Raw genomic sequence first — 13,594 nt, 5'->3', positions numbered from 1 at the left:
TCAGTTGTTGTTTCTCCCTTTTCTTTACTGATTTTGTTTATTTGGATATTGTCTCTCACTCTCTTTGTTAGTTTGGCTAAGGCTTTGTCTATCTTGATTTCTTCAAAAAAAAAAAACTGTGCTTGGTTTCATTGATTACGTATGTTGTTTTCTTTGTTTCTAACTGATTGATTTCAGCCATTATTTTGATTATTTCCTGCCTTCTACTCCTCTTTATTGTGCTTGATTCTTTTTTTTCCCTAGAGATATGAAGGGTACTATTAAATTCCTGATATAAAGAAATGTTCTAATTTTTTTATGGAGGAGCTTGGTGCTATAAACTATCCTCTTAGCACTCTTTCACTGTGCCCCATAAATTGGGGTATGTTGTGTCTTCATTTTCATTGAATTCCAGAAAGTCTTTAATTTATTTTTTTTCTTTCTGCCCTCACCCAGATCACTGACTAGAGAGTTATTCATTTTTCATGTGTGTAGGCATTCCAGTGTTTCTTTTGTTGTTGAAGTCCAGCTTTAATCAATGGTGGTCAGATAAGATACAGGGCATTATTTCAATTTTATTGTGTCTGCTGAAGTTTGCTTTGTGACTGACTGTATGGTCAGTTTTGGAGAAGGATCAATGTGATGACAAGAAGAAGGTATATTGTTTTGTGTTTGAGTGAAATATTCTATCTCTGTTAGGTCCATTTTATTCTTAATGTCTTTAAGTTTCATTATTCTTTGTTTAGTTTTTTGTCTGGATGGCCTGTCATATAGCAAGAGATGTGTGATTGAATCTTTAGTAATATTTCTTTTACAAATGTGGATGCCCTTTTGATTGGGGCATAGATGTTGAGAATTGACATATCACCTTGGTTGTATTTTTCCTTTGATGAGTATGAATTGTCCTTCCCTGTCTCTTTGATTAATTTTGGTTGAAAGTCCATTTTATTAGATATTAGAATTGCTAATCCAGCTTGCTACTTGGGTCTGGTTGATTGGAAATTTTTTCCAGTCCTTTACACCGAAGCAATGTTTATCTTTATGTCTGAGGTGTGTTTCTTGTATGCATCAGAGAATAATGGATCCTGTTTTGACATCCACTCTGCTAGTCTGTCTTTTTTTACTGGAGAATTGAGTCCAGTGATGTTGAGAGATACTAATGACCAGTGATTGTTATTTTCTGTTATTTTGATGTTGGTGGTGTTAGAGTGTGTGTGTGTGTGTGTGTGTGTGTGTGTGTGTGTTTTCCTTGTTTTTGCTGGTATGGGAATACTTATTTTCTGTTTTCGTGGATGGAGTTATCTTTTTTGGGTTGGAGTTTTCCTTGTAGTATTGTCTGTAGTGCTGGATTTGTGGATAAATATTGTTTGAATTTGGATTTGTCCTGAAATAAGTTGATTGAGAGTTTTGCTAGATATAGTAGTCTAGGCTGGCATCTATGGTTTTTTTAGAGGTTGCAAGATATCTAACTTTTAGAGTCTCTGTTGAGACTCTTCTAGCTTTTAGTGTCTGTGTTGAGAAGTCAGGTGTAATTCTGATAGGTCTGTATTTGCATGTTACCTGCCATTTTTCCCCTTGTTACTTTTAATATTCTTTCTTTGTTCTGAAGATGTTGTGTTATGATAATTATGTGTCAGGAGGATTTTCTTTTCTGGTTCAGTCTAGTTGGTATTCTGTAAGCTTCTTGTATGTTCATAGGCATCTCTTCTTTTAGGTTGAGAAAATTTCCTTCTATGATTTTTGTTGTGGATATTTTCTGGTCTTTGGAGTTGGAACTCTTCACTTTCTTCTATTCCTATTGTCCTTAAGCTAGATATTTTTAATGATGTCCCAGATTTCCTACATATTTTGTGACAGAAAGTTTTTAGCTTTAATATTTTCTTTTCTATCTCTACTTCTGAGATTTGCTTTTCCATCTTCTGTATTTTGTCAGTGATGCTTGCATCTGTTGTTCCTGTTTTCTTTCATGGGTTTTCTATTTTCAGGATTTCTTGTGTTTGTGTTTTTTTTTTAATTGCTTCTATTTCTATTTTCAGGTCTTGCACAGTTTTATTTATTTTCTTAACTAGCTTAATTGTATTTTCCTGTATGTTTTATGTTTTAAGGGATTTCTTTCCTATTTAAAGACTTCTAGCTGTTTGATTATATTTTCCTGTATTTCATCAAATGACTTACTAATTTTCTTTTTAAAAGCCTCTATCATATTTATAAGATTGGATTCAAGGTCATTCTTTTCTTTTTCTTTTTTCTTTTTTTTTTGTTTTTTGTATTTTTGTTGTGTTAGAATTTCTAGAGCTAGCTGTAGTACCTGTGTGTTAGAGGTGTCATAATGCTCCATCTTTTGTTATTTTTTGTTCTTTCCCGGGCCTTTAGCCCTCTGAATGGTTTTAGTCCCTAAATGTTCTTGCTGTAGTAGGAATTAGGAGGGTGGAGTGAACCTTGATGATCTTGGTGTGGTAGGCCTCTGATGAGTATTATTGTGCCTGACCATGGTTCTGAACCTGCCTTTCTGTGTGGTTCAGGATCCTCAGGTCTAATGAAGCCGGGCGAGAGCTGACAGGAGGATGGAGGTTCCCCTGGACGAGAAGGTTGTTCAGGCAGCTTGAACTGGTCCAGATCAGGAAAGATGGATGGAGGATGGAAAGCTTACATATATGGTTCAGAGTCTGATAGAGGTGGAAGAGACGTGGCAAGAGAATGGAGGTCCCTCTCTGGGACAGGATAACAGGCTACTCAGGGCAGCTTGGCTTGCCCAGAGTTCACAGCCAGCATGGAAGATGGATAGAGGAAGGGAAGCTTCTCTATATGTTTTGGGTGTCTGATGATGCTGGAGGAGAGGTGGCAGAAGAATGGAGGTCTCCCTGCATTAGCAGGCTGCTGAGGGCAGTTGGTGTGATACAGAGGGCTCAGCAAGCACCCATGTTGGGTAGAGGAAGGGAAGCTAATATGCGTGGTTCAGGAGTTTCAGATATGACGTAGGTGGGGGAAAAGGTATTAGGAGAATGGAGGTCCCCTTGGGATATCAGGCTGCTCATGGTATCTTGGCCTGGTACAGAGGTCTCTGAGCCAAGATCAGGGAAGATGGGTGAAGGAAGGAAAGCTTGCCTGTGTAGTTCAAGAGTCTGATACGTTTCATTTCCTTAAAAAGTTGTGTTTCATGTAAGTTTTCAGAGCTATAAATACTCTATCACATTTAGTTTGTTTAAATGACAATTACTTTGGTATTTCTTCATTCACAAAGTTATTTAAGCCTTCATTACTTAATTTGGCAATAATTTCATCTCTTCCAAAGTTAAGAGCCCTTTGATTCCTTCCCTATCTCCCATTCCCTCACTTTTATCCTTGTTATTTAGTGATCTATTTCCTTCATTGATTTACATATTTTGAATATTTCATATTAATGAGATCATATGTGTACCATCTGCATTGTTTAATATCTTATCATACATTTTAAGTTCATATTGAAACTTTTTTTTACAAGGGAAAGCCTAAATTGTAAAGCATGTTTTCTTCCTAGGTTTGAGTCATTCCCCAAACGCATTTTCAGTTTGGAAAGTTTAGCTTTTCTAACACACTCCAAATCTGTTCAAAGGTGGAAAGGCAAATGTAAGCCATGTACCCCATCAATGACGGGAGTTGGAGTTCTTATCCTTGACTTCATCCCTCTCTGTGGTTCAGTAGCTATTTTGTATGATCTGTGAAATGAAGGTGCTGTCTGGGCCCTGTCTGTCACAGTCACCTGCCAGCAACCATTATGAACTGCACAAAAACTGCATAAATCCTTTTATCATGCAGTGGAAGTTTGCAGTACAGAAGGAACCTTTCTCTGTCAAGTAATTCATTGCTCATACCTAAGAACACAGTTTAAAGGGCCTGGAGAAATGGAAAGTGATCTTAATGTAGATCTAAGACTTTTAAGCAGAAGAAAAATGATGAGCTACTTTAACCTCCTTCAGAAACGCAATACATAAATCAATCTCCCAGTTTTAAATAAATGGTAGACTGTATGGAAGATAAATCAAAAAGCCAGATAAGAGCCCCATAGTCACTAGAATCTATCTTCAGATCCAGGAGGGCATATCTTCAGCAAAGTCTATTCTCTAATATCTAATTTATGTTAAAAATTCTAATGTCGTACAAAACCCTAACTATTGCAGTGAAAATGTGTAGCACACACAGTGTAATATAGTTGAAGGTTTTATCAATAACTCAATTTATATTCATCTTTTAGAAACTGATCTCTGTAAGATAAAAGATAAACTAAAAAAAAATCCTTAGACTTCAAAGATGTCAAAATTTTAAATTAGAGTCTATGTAGGGATCCTGTGATTCAGTTTGATTCATTATTAAGATTACATGAAAGAAAACAGTGAAGTATGCAGCACTAATAACTCATTAATTTGAATCTGGGGGCACTGAATCTAAATTTAACTATAGTCATATAAAAGTAATATTGTTATACTTACTGAATAATTCACTGAGATCCAAAGCTAGAAGGAATGTCTGGATGTATCCAAGAGATGCTCCACTTGTGAAATAATGAATATTAAAAGCATAGATCACAGATGACGCACATGTGTATAACATCTATATTTTACAATGACTGACATATTCAGGAGTTCTTTAGCTCAAGACGAGCACAGAGGATGTATATGGTTTACAATACGCAATTATCTAACATGTTTCATATAATTATCTGATCCATAATATGAAATTGTTGGTAATAAGGCCAACTGATATTAATACAGTTATAAATAATTGAAGAGCTGGTAATGTATGGATATATAATTATCTTGTAGGTAAAGGGTATTCAATGCTTACTGGAACAGATTTAGAGAATTACTTTCATAAAAAATTTCTTGGAAGTGTCATATTTAAATGACAGTGTTTAAAGGTACGTTGTCTTTCTTCTGTCATGTATATTTTGTTCTTGGTATTTTCTATGATGTTCCATAGTCCTTGGATAAAGGCTGATATAGAACCAAGGGCAAAAACAAACAAACAAACAAACAAACAAACAAAAAACCACCTCAATTATTTTCAGTATTTTGACCACATAGAAGTTCATAGCATCCACTTAATCTCAACAATTTGACCATAAATGAGTCTTCCATTAACCACCACTCTGAAAAAAGACAGTCTCTGCCACAGGCTGACAATGGCATTAGTCTATAGAAATAGGCATAAATATTTAGGAAAAAATTGACAATATATTTACTTATCTAAATGTTTAATACCAAACATCACAAATGAATTCACTTAAAAGTAAACAATCTTGCCGTAGTTCTAGTTGTTTGTTTGGGTTTTGTTTTGGTTGGTAGGTTGGTTGGTTGGTTGGTTGGTAGGTTGGTTTTTTTTGTTGTTTTGTTTTGTTTTGTTTTTGAGTCAATGATGACTCACAATAGACACACCTACTGCAATGTCCTGGCTGATACATTTCATGTATATGGTTATGCAGAATCTTGACTTGAGCATCATCAAAAACATAGAGGAATGCTCTGAGCCATTACATGATGATTAGTTTTGGGAACAAGAGGGTTTTGTGCCATGACCAGCTTGTGAGAACACTAAAACACATAGCAAGCTTTGTTTTACAAACTATAATTTCTAATTTCATATGATTTTTCACAAGACTTATATGAGCAAAATAATAAAAACTCATGTTCCTTGCTATTCAATATAATACACTTCTTAATGTAACTGTTTTTGATGTTATGCAGAAAAATTTTAAATCATTAAAACCTAAATATTTGTAATTATTTGTAGTTAATAATGGCCTATACATATTCAATTTCTATAAATATTATAAGAAAATTAGCAACTCAACAAATTTACCATGTATAATGGTATTTAGTATGCCTTTTAAATTTCATAGAAGGTAATATTTATAACATGCTAAGCAGTTTCAGTAGTTTCTTATTATTGATGTAGTAAATCATTTTATTATTTAATATCTACCATGGATCATATCACATGATTAGTAGTCTTCAGAGTTCAACTGCTAAATACACCCTACTGCATGTAAAAGAGAACTCTGAAGTATTGAAGAGTTTCAGGTTCTGTGGGTAATTGCTTGGCCAAGTACTGTTACTCACATGGGCAAACTGCCTTGAAAACCACATAAACCCCAGAGTTTTTTTAGAAGAAGAATTATAATTTAATTATAATTTCTTCTTTTCCCTTTTTATTGGATATTTTATGTATTTACATTTCAAATGCAATAGCCTTTTCCGGTTTCCCCTCTGGAAGCCCTGCTTTCATCTCGCCTCCCTCTGCTTCTATGAGGATGTTCCTCCTCCCACCCACTCACTCCCACCTCATAAAGCTAAATGTAATTCCAACTGGGCAAGAAGACTTTTAAACTACGAGTTTTTTATGACTGTTGAGTCCATATTTTGTAAACATCTTCCAATGGCTTTCATCATACAGGAAGCCTGAAATTTGAAGTAATGACATCAGTCAAGCCTTTTAAAAAGAACAAGGGATCACAAGATAAACCTGTGCTTTGTTATTGCACTTCACTTTACAACCTTTAAGAAAATCAAATGACACTCAATTATGCTGTATTTGCCCTCTCTGTATTTTCTCGATTTCCTTCCTTACATTATGGTGTCAGGTGCCACTCACACTATTGAAAACCTGAGCATCCCACTCCCATAGTTCCTGTGGCTCTAATAGATAGCATATGGACAGCTTTAAAAGCTGTCCACAGTGTTAATGACTCAAAACCAACCCTGATACTCCGTAGCCATTGAAAATATATCAAATATAATCAAATCAACCTCATATCCCATCAAACTTATATTCTTTGGATAGATTAAAGGTTTGTTTTTGTCAAATATCAATCATATTTTAATGATACACTATTTTTGACATAGAGAATAATCAGTAGGTTTGTTCAGGTAAAGTCAGAGGTAAGGGGAAAAATGAACAAGCTTGGAAGTTGAGCTATAATTCTATTGATTCTGAGAATAAACATTAACTTACACCAAACATTAAAGTAACCTTCCATGTAAGAAAGAAGTCTTCTTGGACTTCATTGGAAGATCCTCAAAAATGTTTGAATTTTCCAGAATCTTTTAAAATAAAACTGTGGATATGCATATCATAATGTCATATAAGTAATAAGAAATAAATATGTATGTGTCCATAGTTGCAAATGAAGTTACTATTAATCATAGCAATTGCTATGAAACATGGAAAACAATGAAAGTGTGTGTGTGTGTGTGTGTGTGTGTGTGTGTGTGTGTGTGTGAGAGAGAGAGAGAGAGAGAGAGAGAGAGAGAGAAAGAGAGAGAGAGAGAGAGACTAATCTATGTTGGCCACCAAGAAAATCATGGGTGGTTACACATCATTAGATACAGTTATGTTGGTTCTACTGTCCAATATAACTATTGGTTCTACTGTTCAGTATCTTCATCTATAAAAACTGTAGATGAAGATATTAAACAGTAAAGCCAACATAACACCGGACTGACAAAATGACATAGCCATTTTGAGTATCAAGTAAACTTGGTGAAGGCATTACATTATTTGCAAATTTTTTGTTTTATCTTTCTCTATCTTCAATAAATATTGTGAAATATATGCATTTAAGAATTCAAATCCTAATGAAAGAATTTAAAAACAGAAATGGAATTTTAATGCAGAATAATTTTTGAAATTATTTGAATATTGTTCCTCAATGATATCTTCTTGCATCTTGGAGAAAGAACAGATTGGCTCTACAATTTATATGATCACTAATTTTATAAACTACTAATATCTGTAGAGTAGCCTTTTCCTTATTAAAAAAGGAATGAAGTTAACAACTGAAATAACATTAGCTAGTTGAGAAAACTGATTACAAAATTAAATAAATATATGTTATAAAGTTAGAGAAAAGTACATCAGATTTGCTGTTCATATATGGATATTAACAGAAAGAAAAATTAATGTTGATCCAAATAGTCAAGGAGTTAATTTGGATTTAATTCTAAAAATTAAACTCAGAGAATTGAGAGAGCTTTTTCTAGAACATGGTAGAAATGATAGATCATGTTTAAACTCTTTACAAGTAGTTATATGAAAAAGACTTTGTGCTCGGTTTTTGGATAATCATTAGCTACGTGAATGGCCGTTGAATGGATATCAATAAAAATTGTCTGTTCAAAGGTGAAATGCATTCAGATTTCAACGGGGAGTGTGCTTTTTATGCTGCTGCTAGATTTGATTTCTACATTGTTTAATTATAATTGTAATCTCGTTTAAGATAGAATTTATGCATTATTTTAAGTTGTCATCAATAAAGTGGTTGATAGTATACAGAGACACCTGAATTGACTGACTAGACAATCACATGTGTAAACAACTTGAACCTATGACTAAGTAATTGGGAAGATACAGTGCAGTACAAAATAAAACTGTATCACTGACATTAATGAATCTTTTTGTACTCTCTGTGCACCAGTCTTGCAATATTGTTGATGAGAGGCATACTTATTCTACTGTTATTTTGGAAATTTTTCTCCCAGCAGATTCGAGTTATTGCTTATAACTATTTTTATGGTGAGAGTCCAAGCACTGGCATAATTTCTGCTACAAACTTACTGAAAAATAGAAGGAAATCTCTCTCTTACATTTTCCAATTGTACACTGGTTATTCATTTAGAATAACTGAATTTTTTACTCACCATCTAAATAAATGACACTATGAGATAAATTTGTTTGCTGTACCCAAGTCAACCTACCCCTAATACACTGTAGAGATATTTATATAATCAAATCTGCATAGTGAAGATACACTTTAATAAAATAATTGAAATTTATACCACTGCTTAAAACCTTGGTATCTTTGAGTGAAATATGTTATTTGGGATAACACATTAAAAGTGTTCTTTAGTAATTTCTTTTGAAAAATAAATAACTCAGAATATCAATCTTAAATCTATTAAAATACTTTTAATGTTGATAATAAATTTGATTGCTTAGAATATATGTAAAATTATGTTTGATTGCCAAAATATTTTATGATGATTAGTAACAATGTTTTAAATTAAAATGAGAAAATGAATAATTGCTCTGGTCATTCTTGACAAGGGCAAGAAATACAGGTGGTTTTGAATATGAAGGAAATTTTCATAAAAATAGTCATACCATGAAACAGTTTTCTCATCTAACAAAAAAATTCTTACCTATTTAAAATTAAACAGGGTATAAAATAACATGTTTTCAAAAAATAAATTTCACAAAACAGTGAAACAGAAAACATCAAAATCAGACATTAGAAATAATTGCAAATACATACTGGGTTTCTCAATATTTGCTGAAAATAACATCTATTAAAAAATTTCATTTTCTGCAACATTGAGGTATATATTGAGCATAAAAAATAAGGAGATAAAAAAGTTATCTTATGAGATTCTAACAGCCTACATTAAGAGATTCTGACATAAATGTGATAAAGTAATATGCAACAATAAATCTGGACAGAGGCTGAAGAAAAACTTAAGAGAGCATTTCCATTTTTCTCTGATATTCCTTTTATAATAACTGTGACCTTTTCGTTCCAGTTCAGACTATGTCTAATAATGAAATCCACATTACACATGAACTGTTGACCTCAAGTCGCTATACAAATTCTTATAGTTTACATATAATTTTTAATGACTCCTCTGTAATAGAACTCTTAATTCTACAAATATTTACCCGTTGAGCCTGGTTTTCAGAAGCTGTGAATATAAACAGGAGGCATGTTAGTCGACTAGTGTCTATAATCGTGCAATTCCAACAATGGTGGCAAGCCACAGAAGACAGAGACATCGTGGACCTATGCACTTATCCCAGGAGTCTAAGAAGCTAGAAAAGAGACATGGCCAGTGTGAGAGATGATGAACTCCAGGGGTAAGTCAGACATTCCTCATCTGCATGTCTTAAAATGAGTGGGGTCCTTCCTTGACCCTTATACCTATTCCGATTATGTTCCCTTTCTAAATTCCCATGATTTAAAAATGTTACAGATTTTCTTCTATATGTTAAAAATTAAACTTCCTTTTAAGTAAGATTACAGACACTCCATCATGCGTCTATAATGATCTGTATGTCATCTTTATCATGACTAGCATCTACCTTGTTAAACTAGCCACCATGCTATGACTGCCATACAATAACATCATTGAGTAAATGACAGTTTACAATGATTTCATATGTTTACTTCACAATTTAGAAAAAAAAAATGTATGGTCTATCTTTGTAATGTAAATTTTGACAGGATCTTTTAACTTATTTATCATTCCTAATTTACAAAACTACTACATTGTTCCTAATTTTTGTGATAATATATTTACTGTATTTTGATATATGAGATCACACTTAGCGATGCACATAACTGTTCAACTTGTGAGTTATATTCAGCCTGAAAGTGACAAGTTAAAAACTACCCTTACAATTGCCTCCTTGAACTTGATTACTCTCTTGAATGACTACTTTATACATTTTGTTGAATGTCTAGTAGATATGTCTAGATTAAAGCAACAAACGCTGAGCTATTAATGTGCTCCACACTGAAGCTAATTATCTTTGGTTACCATATTAGTTGTTAGAAAGTCCATCTCTTTAGTTGGTAATTTCTAAATTGGTAGAGTACTTTTTATCATGTTTCATTTTCTCATATATCTATCTCATATATATATATATATATATATATATATATATATACAAATTTATTTTTTTTTACATTTAAAAATAGCATCCATCAGATATCTTTTATTATATCCATTTTACTCCTTTAGTTCAAAAACTATATATAATTAAATTTTAAAACTATATAACATTTTTAAACTACGTTCTGTGTGTTGCTGTTATTGTAACTTACTTCCACCATATTACTATGAATGAAGGAAATTAATAATTATGTTATAATCACAAAAATTGAAATGGTAAGAGTGTTCTTCTCTTTCTTGAGTTTTTCCCATAACATTCTTTTCCTCCTTTTTATAAAGTCCAGGCCAGCATCATTGCAAGACTGATGAACTCCATTCACAGGCCCTTTCCTCTCACCCTTTCATTCTATCAGGGACAAGCATCATAGGGGTTTGAAGATTGCCCTGAGAAAATGAAGCCCCTTGAATATTAAAGACTTAATTTTTCTAGTAATTTGTGCTATCTATCTATCTATCTATCTATCTATCTATCTATCTATCTATCCTAGATAAAAATAGAGATATAGATAGATTATAAATATAGATATCACCTTGCATGTACCACTTTATGCTATATTTCAAATTCCAGGCTTCATCTTTCATTGTTATTACATGAATTTAGTTAGGGGTTGCTTGATTTGAGGGATCAATTTTTTTTAATTTTCTTTTTTTATTGAATATTTTATTTATTTACATTTCAGATGCCATCTCCTTTCCCCAATTCCCCCTCCCTAGAAAACTGCCATCACATCTCCTCTCCTTCTTTTTGCTTTTATACCATTTCAATTACATGCAAGTATTAAGGTCAGTTCTATGCTAAGGGTCTAGCAATACAATAGATGCAAATAGTCAAGGAACAAACAAGATGATAAACACAAATAGTCAAAGAACAAGCAAGGGATTATACACAATTTTGTGAACATTCCAATTATCACTGTTTCCAAGGACTTATCAGGATGACCAAAATATCTGAGCCAAATTACCTGTCCTAGCCCAAAGTAATTTTCATGTTTGAATCCTACTTCCTTGTTCTAGCACAAAATTTAGATTCCTGCCTGAAGTTACTTCTTTGTTATAGCCTAATGTCAAATTTCTTCCTGAAGCCCACTTCCTTGTCCTTGGCCAATGTCATATTCCTACCAAGCAGCACGTTTTCTTGTCCTTGGACATGTCAGATTCTTGCTAAGCAGAACCAAAGACTCTCCACCTCTCCTCCTTTTTTATTTCATGAACAATACTGAACCTGTCTTAGGTCATTCGGCCAAGAATGCCTTCCTTAACCATCATGGAATATGCATTATCAAAAGCAATACATTTCTGTCTTAGGTTGGTAAGGCTCTGTGTAGAATTCTAACTGTCCTTGGCTTGCCAGCCTGCTAATTTAATAACTCTGTCTGGGGGTCCATTTTTAGGTTCAAGTCATGTACTTTGGCTGCCAACAAAGGAATCACTTTTTGTGGAAAGTGAAAACTCAGTTTGGATGTAAGCAGGTAAGATCAAAGACAGTAAGTGTTTGCCATTTTGCAGAGCTCTTGAATTAACAGAATAAGTCTGAGTATTTGCCTGAAATTATAGTCGTGCACTAGGAAAGTTCTGTGGTGAAATGTTTTCACAGCAGTTAGTATCTTGACTCAATACAGAATTGCTATATCAAACAAAAAAAAATCACACAATTGATTAATTTTTTCTTCCTTGTTGATAATTATATTTACTTCAATTTTCTTAGTAAAATATTTCCATGGTAAGTATACTTTGAGAATCCGCTTGTGGATCCAAATTCAAAATAATAGTCATTCAACTTCTTTCTTTAATAATATTTATCTCTTACTTTTTCATCTTTATGAATTGTGCTTCTCACCTTTGCTTCTCCTCTGTGAAGAAAGAATATTTTTCTTTGTTACATATGTAGTTATTTCCAGTGCCTAGAAGTATCTGTATGGTTTTGTTTTTCACTATAGACCAAGGTATCATTGACCCCAACATGCAGACCCAGGCATGACTCCTCTCCTTTTCCCCTCTTATATTATTTTTGAGTATTTTATACAATATGCTTTTATTATATCTCATTCTCTCTCTCTCTCTCTCTCCCTCTCCCTCTCCCTCTCCCTCTCCCTCTCCCTCTCCCTCTCCCTCCCCCTCCCCCTCTCCCTCTCCCTCCCCCTCCCCCTCTCCCTCTCTCCCTCTCCCTCCCCCTCCCCCTCCCCTGCTACCCCTCTCCCTCTCCTTCTCCCTCTCCCTCTTATCCAGGAGCCACTCATATTTCCATAACCAAAACCTTTGAGTCCTATTTTTAAAAAAAAGAGAAGAGGGAGAGAACGGAAGGAAGGAAGGAAGGAAGGAAGGAAGGAAGGAAGAAGGAAGGAAGGCACAAAGAAAAGTAATAATGGAGGAAACAAAAAACGAGACAAAGAATATATAAAGAAATACAGACAGACAAAAATAGAAAATATTCTAAGGACCCTTTTTCTCACTGTCCACACACTCATGGATGTAAGGTGACAAATTCTTCCCTCCCAACATACCCTGTCTTATGTGTTTTTGTCTGTACTAAGGACTTAGTACTTATCATCCTGTTAGGAGTAATCTATTTATTTATGTGTAAGTTATTTAGCAGGTAGCAAAATTGATTCATCTATAGAACCTTGACTAATCTCTGGACTACTAAAAGGAAAAGGAATCTAGTTTTAGAATTAATTGAATATTCATCCATTAAAAAACAATAAACAAATGTTCTGCAGTGGGAAACTGTTATAAAATAATTTCCTGCATATTACTATGACATGAGATTCTCATTCAAATTGCAATATGCATTGAATCTAAAGTAATACATATAATTACAAAGCTTCTCTCTGTTTGCTTGTTTATTTTTCCTGTAGCATGACACTGTATGAGTTTATTGCTACTTTCAACTTCCAGAAAGTCTTATTTATTACCAT

The sequence above is a fragment of the Grammomys surdaster genome, unplaced genomic scaffold, assembly GCF_004785775.1.
Source record: "Grammomys surdaster isolate TR1022 unplaced genomic scaffold, NIH_TR_1.0 65, whole genome shotgun sequence".
NCBI classification, from domain to species: Eukaryota; Metazoa; Chordata; class Mammalia; order Rodentia; family Muridae; genus Grammomys; species Grammomys surdaster.
Note: the sequence above shows the minus strand (reverse complement) of the source record.